General features: G+C 40.4%; 1 pseudogene; it reads left to right on the top strand.

Annotated features, from left to right (window-relative positions):
• Positions 1-544: 544 nt before the first annotated feature.
• On the top strand, positions 545-1,915 carry LOC147461052 (transcription factor MYB86 pseudogene; annotated as a pseudogene).
• Positions 1,916-8,385: the final 6,470 nt, after the last annotated feature.

The following is an 8,385-nucleotide window of genomic DNA, read 5'->3' as shown; positions in this document are numbered from 1 at the left end:
GCTCACACCCAACATTGGCACAGCTCTTCACTAGAGGTAGCTTTTTTCCTTCCGTGTTGCAATTGGAAGGAAATTATCATCAACATTCTGCTGATCTAGAGAGTTATCACTATGAACTATATAGTCATCTAGCTGACAAAGGTGGATAAAAGGCTTTTGTAAATATCACTTTTACATTAGAATCTAGCTTCTACAAACATGGAAAGATTGGCAGTCATTACAAAAGGCTTACTTTCTTTTTGCTAGATAGGCAACAATGTGAGAAAGAGAGCGACAAGAGCATCGTCATATGCCCTCCTCCCGCGATTAGAGCCTGCTTCATTATCATACATAACATATTTAGGAAGCGAAGCGCGTTCTTTTGTAGCAGCTAGCCTGTCCAGCCCTGCGTTGATTTGCACCAGTGCTACTCTCTCTCTCTCTCTCTCTCTCTCTCTCTCTCTCTCTCTCTCTCTCTCTCTCTCTCTCTCTCTCCACACACGTGCGAGCAGGCTCACACAACCACACCGTGTCACGCGTCCAGCCCCAATTGCAGGCGCAGCAAATGAGGAAGGTGCTCTGGTCTCCAGACGAGGACGAGAGGCTACCAAATATGTTCATGGCAGCTGGACTGACATCGCCCGTAAAGCTGGTATGATTAATGCTGCTACTATGATTATTGCATAGTAGTACCGCTTAAAAATTACAATGGTGTTATAATAGAGCTACGAAGTAAATTCCTCAACAATCGGTGGTGAAAGATCAGATCTAGGTATATATTACCCAGCTTTGAATAGCACGCCTGATGACTTGATGAGCAATAAATATGGTTTGGTGTTCCATAGATATCTTTACCTATTCTTGAGAAAATTTGCATCTACAGACCCCGCTTCATTATATCACACCTTTCACAGCAACACTTCTGTTGGTAGTTTTTTTGGACGAGTACTTATCCTCCATGACTACGTTTTGCTCCACAACAACAACAACATTTTTGAGAAACCGCTTGAATAGTACAATAAAATCACATCAAATGGCAAGGTGCTTGAATATTTTCTAGCAGTGCTCCCAAGCTAATCACGATCAAAAGATATTCAATATCTGTAATTTTGGAAATATTGCTCTAAAAACCTCTTGCAGAAGATGGTATATCTGAGACTGAAAAAGCATGATTTTGGCAGGGCTGGATCGTTGTGGAAAGAGCTGTAGACGCAGATGGCTGAATCATCTTCGACCAGACCTCAAACATGGCAAGTTCTCATTGGATGAGATTAACCTCATAGTCGAGCTCCATGATGTACTGGGTAATAGGTGATGAAGTTGACATCTTGCTCCCCTTGTTTTTTAAGCGCTTCACTATATTGCTGTTATTTTACTTTACAATGCTAAAGTGGGAATCAACATGGGAAGCTGCCATCAAATTAACATAGCCTAGGTAGAATTTGAAATGAAGGTACCACTACCCAGACATTGTTTGAACCGTGGGTTAGAACAGCCGTAGATTATGATAGTTCCGTTAGGGTAAAGGGGTCAGTCAAAAACCGGGTCCCGACTCCCTATGCGGGAATCGTTCGCCCTTTTCAATAAAGCAACTCTACGTCAGAAATGAGACACATTCAATCGTGTAGTGATAACTAAGACAGGGTGTGATGAAGACACGGCCGTCCGATTTCGAGTTCAAGCCTCGCTGGCTTATTGGTTTTAGGGTGCATTCGCACACGCAGGGTTCTACCCCCGCTTGCTTGCATCAAAAAACACTCTCAACTCTGCCGAAATCGGCAGAGTGAGCATACACCGTCTTCTACCCCCGAAAAGTGTTTTGTATGCGCGGTGCAGTTACCAGCATAAGACAAAATTGCTGATGGGTGGCGGGGGTTCTACCCCAGCTGTACGAATCTGCTCTTATTGGAACCCCTCAACGTCTTCCTACTCGTAGCCAAATTTTTCACACAACAAAATATCTCCACAGGTTTGCATGTCTCGCCGCTCGCGATGTCAATTCTATCCCATATAGCGCTCGCAGCTAGCTCTCGAATGCACCCTTTCATGCTGAAAATAGTGCAGAGGATTGGTGGCAATTTGTCGCCTCTTTGAGTTGGTACTGATATTGGGATGTTATATTGGTGGCTAGTTGCGGCTGAGCTCATGCCCTATGGATTGTTGACACCTCAAGGCACATGTTGTGCTTGAGGGCCATTGTGTTCTTTTTAAGCTAATATAATTTCACTCCACTCACATTTGTGAGTATGGCAGAAATAAAAAAAAAGACGAGAACAGCCCTAGATCTCCAACCTTTTGTGTCACTCTGTCTATTGGAAACTAGGGCAGTTTTCTCCTTCCTTCAAACCTCGCACATTGAATGATAGAATGGTGTATAGCTATTGCATTATGGACAATTCGCTACAAATTTTAGACAGTTTTCGAAGTGCAAATATTGAGTGGGAGTTTTGTTTTTGTTGCCTGAGAGTAGAAATATGAGTTTTTACAGCTAGAAATGTGGCTTTATCGATCTTCTTCCCTATCTATTAATTTTTCATAGATACAAAAAAGAGCAATAGCGTCGAGTGTCACGACTATCACTGGGAAAAGGGAGCAACAATGCCGGAGTCATTGGGAAAATGGGTAGAAAAGTTAACCTTTCTAACTTGCGAATCTTCCCAGCACTTGTTTACACATCCAGGTGCAAAAGAGAGTGGGAAAGAGGTCTTTTTGTCAAAGTGACAAAGGTCTAATACTTGTAGTGTGAAAGTATAACATTCACAAACTTTTGGTCTAATTTGTAGAAACTTCCACTAAGTAATACTTGTGCGCAACTTGACCCACATATAGCTAAACCTAGGGTACAAGAGCCATATTAGAGGCACTTAGTTGAACATACTAAGACTTAGTCCCTCCACCAATCCATAGTTATTGTCCAGTGGTTCTAAGTTGTGCCAAATCTCAAGATATTCAAGCACCTTGACTGCGCTCACTTCTTTCTTCTGCCTCGGGTCCACAAAGCGTATTATTTCCTTACTCATGGGGTCTTTTTAAAACCGTAGTAAGTCCATTAAAAGCTGTATCAATTATCCTTGAAAAATCGTTCAAGCTACGGGTGTGATAATTGCCTAGAAAAGGTCATATATAGGAGGCATTGGTTGCTACATCAAAGGCAAGTAGAAAGGAAAAGAAAGTTGAGAATCAAAGTAATGTGATTGTCATGAGATTTGTTCACCATTGCCGCTCTCCATCAAAGCCAATTCTCACACCTCTTAGAGAGTGTTCTTTATATTTTTTCATGGTTTGTTTAAAACATCTTTTCGTCTTTTTCAGAAATTGTTTAAGTGAGTTTTGCTTTTAAAATTGACACAAAATGAAAAAAGACCAAAACCAAAAGCAACCTAAAATCAACACCAATCAAAATCAAAATATGTATCAGATTGAGGACATAGGGGAAGAGTGGGATGGGCGCATCCCGTGAGTAGCATGAGATGATAGTACCTAGGGTAGGAAACATTGAAATACAATTACAAACTACTCTAGATGGTCTAAAAGATCAAATTACTAAATTAAATGACTACCTACCGAAGGGAAAGCAATTGATGACAAAATTATTTGTGCCATCTCATCCAAATATGCCTTCCAACTCTAGCGATGGTGGTGGAACCATATATAGAGACATTGTTATACCTTCTTTTGATACCCACTCAACACCTAGAGAAAACCCTTCGTGAAACCCCCTCAATTTAATGGTGGAGAAAGTTTAACATTCACATACTTTTGGCCTAATTTGTAGAAACTTCCACTAAGAAATACTTCTGCACAACTTGACCCACATATAGCTAAGCCTAGGGTACAAGAGCCGTATTAGAGGCACTTAGTTGAAAATACTAACACGTAGTCCCTCCACCAATAAATGATTATTGTCCAGTGGTTCTAAGTTGCACCAAATCTCAAGATATTCAAGCACCTTGATTGCGCTCACTTCTATCTTCCGTCTCGGGTCCATAGAGCGTATTGTTTCCTTACTCATGGGGTCTTTATATGTTTAGATGTAGAGAGAAAGAGAGAGAGAGACGAGACAAGAGACACACCATATACGCTCCCAAAGACTGATTCATATTGAGGACAAGATACAAATATATAGGTGAGACCAAGTTGAGTAGAGTGAGCCATATATAGCTCCAACACCCCCACTCAAACAAAGGTCTCTAGCTTTGGATGAAAAAACCCTTGGGGAGTTCAAGGGAAAAACCCAAGCCCCTATACAGTGTGAAAATATGAACCAGTGATGATGATGTGAAAGTGAATTGTGCATCTATGTACAAATATTCAAGTGACTTAGAGATCACAATGTGCAAATGTGGAGTGTGCATAGTGCATGGTACCTAAAAGATTACAATGTCATATGTACAAAGCTATTACAATAGCAAAGAAGCTAATCTAGAAAGAGTGAGGTCGAAGCAACTCCAAGCTCCGAGCGCAAGAGGATGAAACGTGACTCGTTGAGGCCTTTGGTCAAAATGTCTGCAATCATCTGGTCACTTGGACAGTGTTCAACCATAATGGTTCCTTTGCGTACTTCATACTTGACATAATGATAATGGACAGCAATGTGCTTTGACTTATTATGTTGAACATAGTCTTTTGCAAGACTAATAGCACTTTGGTTGTCACACCGCAAGGGTGTGCTAGAAAGAGGAGAGTGACCAATATCAATCAGCATTTGTCGAAGCCAAATCAACTCACGAGCTGCAAGTGATGCCGCAACATATTCTGACTCAGTCGTAGAAACTGCAACACAACGTTGTTTCTTGCTAGTCCAAGAAACAAGACAACCATTTATAAAGAATCAATTTCCACTAGTAGATCGCATAGATAAATGTGAGCTTGCCCAGTCTGCATCTGTGTAACCCAAAAGAGAAAGAGATTGCATAGAATCCGATGTGAGTTGTCGTCGATAGACTAAACCAAAATCTGTAGTGCCTTTCAAGTATTTCAACACACGCTTTGCAGCAGACCAATGCTTAAGAGAAGGACATGCAAGATGTTGTCCAAGATAATTAGCAGCAAACAGAATATCAGGACGAGTGTTCATACCAACAAACTGAAGACATCCAATCAAGTTAGCATAAGGTTGATTTGTGACAAGTTGACCGCCATTGTCAGAAGTGTTCTTCGTAGAGCTTACAAGACAAGGTGTGTTGGCTGAATGTGCAGATTCCATACCAAATTTTTGAATAGTATCTGCAATAAACTTTGACTGTCGAAGGAATAAAATACCTTTTGTACGGTTCCGTTGCATTTGAATGCCAAGACAAGAGTGAATCTCTCCAAGATCCACCATATCGAATGCAGAAGACAATAACTTTTTCACTTGCTGAAGAAATCCCAAATCATTGGAAACAAGGATGGTATCATCCACATAAAGAGCAAGAATCACAAAACTGCTACCTTGGCGTTTTATGTATAAGTTGGGGTCTGACGAGCAAGAGATGAATCCTTTAGAGGTGAGAAAAAGATCAAATTTTGTATACCAGGCTCGCGAAGCTTGTTTGAGACCATATAGTGCCTTATGGAGTTGAGCAACAAGGTCTTCTTTACCTGGAATAACAAACCCTTCTGGTTGTTCCATATAAATTTCCTCTTCCAAGTCACCATTAAGAAAAGTAGTTCGCACATCCATTTGATGAGCTTCTAAATCAAATTGAACAGCAAATGCCAATAAAACTTGAACACTTGTAATGCGAACAACTGGTGAAAAAGTCTCTTGGAAATCAACACCAGCAACTTGGGAGTAACCTTTTGCAACTAAACGCGCCTTTGAACTTGTCAAAAGATCCATATGCTTTTACTTTTGTCTTATACACCCACTTACATTTAATAGCTGTACGACCAGGAGGTAATTCAGTTAGTATCCATGTACCTTTAGAGATAAGAGAATCGTACTCTGCTTCCATAGCCTCTTGCCATTGATCCTTTTGTGGTGAAGAGATAGCTTCATCATAAGTAATGGGATCTTCGGAAGTAGAAAAAGCATTATCAGCAATATCGTCATCATAAACATGACATGAGCCATGTTCAAAATCAATAGGCAGATCAACAAAAATATCAATATCATCATTGGCGACATTCGGAATGGATGGTTGTGAAGAGGAAAGTTGCTCTATAGGAAGAGTTTCATCTTCTGAAAGAAATGGAAAAGCTTGAAGCAATGATTTAGTATCATCAGAATCATCCATGGACCATGAGCCTCCCATAAGCTGTTCGTTAAAAGTAGCATCACGATTCACAATTACTTTCTTGGAGGAAGGGTCATAGAATTTGTAGCCTTTGGAAGTGTCAGAATATCCAATAAAAATAACTGTAAGACCAGGAGCATCAAGCTTTGTTCGTGTTTCTTTGGGAACATGAATATAAGCAATACATCCAAAGGTTCGAAAATGAGATACAGAAGGAATGTCACCTGTCCATGTTGTGATGGGTATCTTACCAGAGGGTGCAGTAGTAGGAAGATGATTCTGAATAAATAGTGCTGTCAAAGTAGCTTCAGCCCAAAAAACACGAGATAAGCCAGAATGAATCAGCATACATCTTACAGCATTGAGAATAGTGCGATTCTTTCGTTCAGCAACACCGTTCTGTTGAGGCGAATATGGAATAGTGTGTTCATGATGAATTCCACTGTCAGCACAGTAACTCACAAACTCTCGAGAAACATATTCGCCTCCATTGTCACTACGAAGCTTCTTAAGGCGACGACCGGTTTGAAGTTCCGCAGCCTTGTGGAATTGTTTGAAAACAGATAAGGCTTCAGATTTTTGTCTAAGTAGAAATATAGTCATATACCTTGAGAAATCATCAATGAAAGTAATGAAGTAGCGATATTGTGATCTCGAAGAAGGTAGAGGTCCACATATATCAGTATGAACAAGATCCAATATGTCATGAGAATGAGTTGTATTTGAAAGAGGAAAGGGTTTGCGATTGTGTTTCCCAAGAGCACAAAATTCACAAATTCCCATATGAGGATGGGCTTTAAGATCCATGCCATGAACAAGATCACGACGTTGAAGATCAAGGAGTTTTGAGAAATCAGCATGAACAAAACGATGATGCCATACTTTGCAATCATGATCACCTGGAGCAGTGACAACATTTGCTACAGCATCGTTGAGAGAGTTCAAACAAATTACCATTTCGAGGAGCAGTGGCTATAGTCTGTCCATCTTTCTCAATTCGGCATTTGGTATGATCAAATCCAACAAACAGACCAAGATCAACAAGTCTAGCAACTGAAAGAAGATTACGTTGAAGATCTGGTACATATAATACTCCTCGCAAAATTCGAGTGGAAGAAGATAAGGTACCAAGATATAAGTCTCCAATACCCTTTACTTGACAAGTAGTATCATCAGCAAGATAAACAACACGTTGAACTGGCAGTGGATGATAGTTATGGAGCCACTTAGACTGATATGTCATATTTCCTGTAGCACCAGAATCGACAATAAAAAGTGATCCATCGCGTACATGAAGTATTCTGTCTGGAGCAACTGAATATAGGACGCAGCTTGTTTCTGGTACAATGTTGTTTCGATGTTCAGTAGCATATGCTCTATTCCGATCTGTGTCGAATCGACCCTTATAGCACATATGAGTGGGATGATCAGATCGTCCACAATATTCACAAGAAGAAGAAGAAGAGTCTCTAGATAAACGTGGTTGTTTTGTGGTAATATTGTGCTCTTCATCATATTGACGTGCCCAACAATCATCTTCAGTATGGCCATTTCTGTTGCAGTAAGAACGTTGCTTATTAGGAAATTTGAGACGAGAGAAAATATTACCGCGACGGCCACCTCTGCGGTTTCCTCGTTGAAATGGACGCCTTCGAGCATAAAAAGCCTGTTCCATCTGTTGTGACTCAGTCTCCTCGTGTGAAATCATAGCTGTATCATGACTAGCATTACGACGTTCTTGACGTTGAGAGTATTCAATTAAAGACATGCAGGCTTGGTCGAAATCAAGACCATCTTTATTAGAGAGAATAGTAACAATGTTATCATAAGAAGAGTCCTTCACCATATCAAGGAGAAGTGTAATCAGTTGCTTTTGTGGAACAGGATCACCGGCAGCAGCAAGTTGATTAATAATAGATTTGAAAGATTCAATATGTCCCGTCATGGCAGTACCAACTTCATATTGTAACTTGTTAAGCAACCCTCTCAAATAAAGTATTTCTGTGACAGATTTCTTCTGAAAGTTTGCAATAAGGTACTTCCATACGTCGTGGGAAGTATGCAGTTCATACATATCAAGCAAAAGGGAATCAGTAAGAGCAGAAAGAATATACCGACGAGCTGCTTTATCACGTCGTTGCCAATCGGTATAGGCAACATTCCAATCTTCAAATATAGGTCCTTC

This window comes from Adiantum capillus-veneris, chromosome 3 (genome assembly GCF_014529385.1).
Source record: "Adiantum capillus-veneris isolate H3 chromosome 3, ASM1452938v2, whole genome shotgun sequence".
In the NCBI taxonomy this organism is placed as follows: Eukaryota; Viridiplantae; Streptophyta; class Polypodiopsida; order Polypodiales; family Pteridaceae; genus Adiantum; species Adiantum capillus-veneris.
Note: the sequence above shows the minus strand (reverse complement) of the source record. Positions and strands in the feature narration are given on the sequence as shown.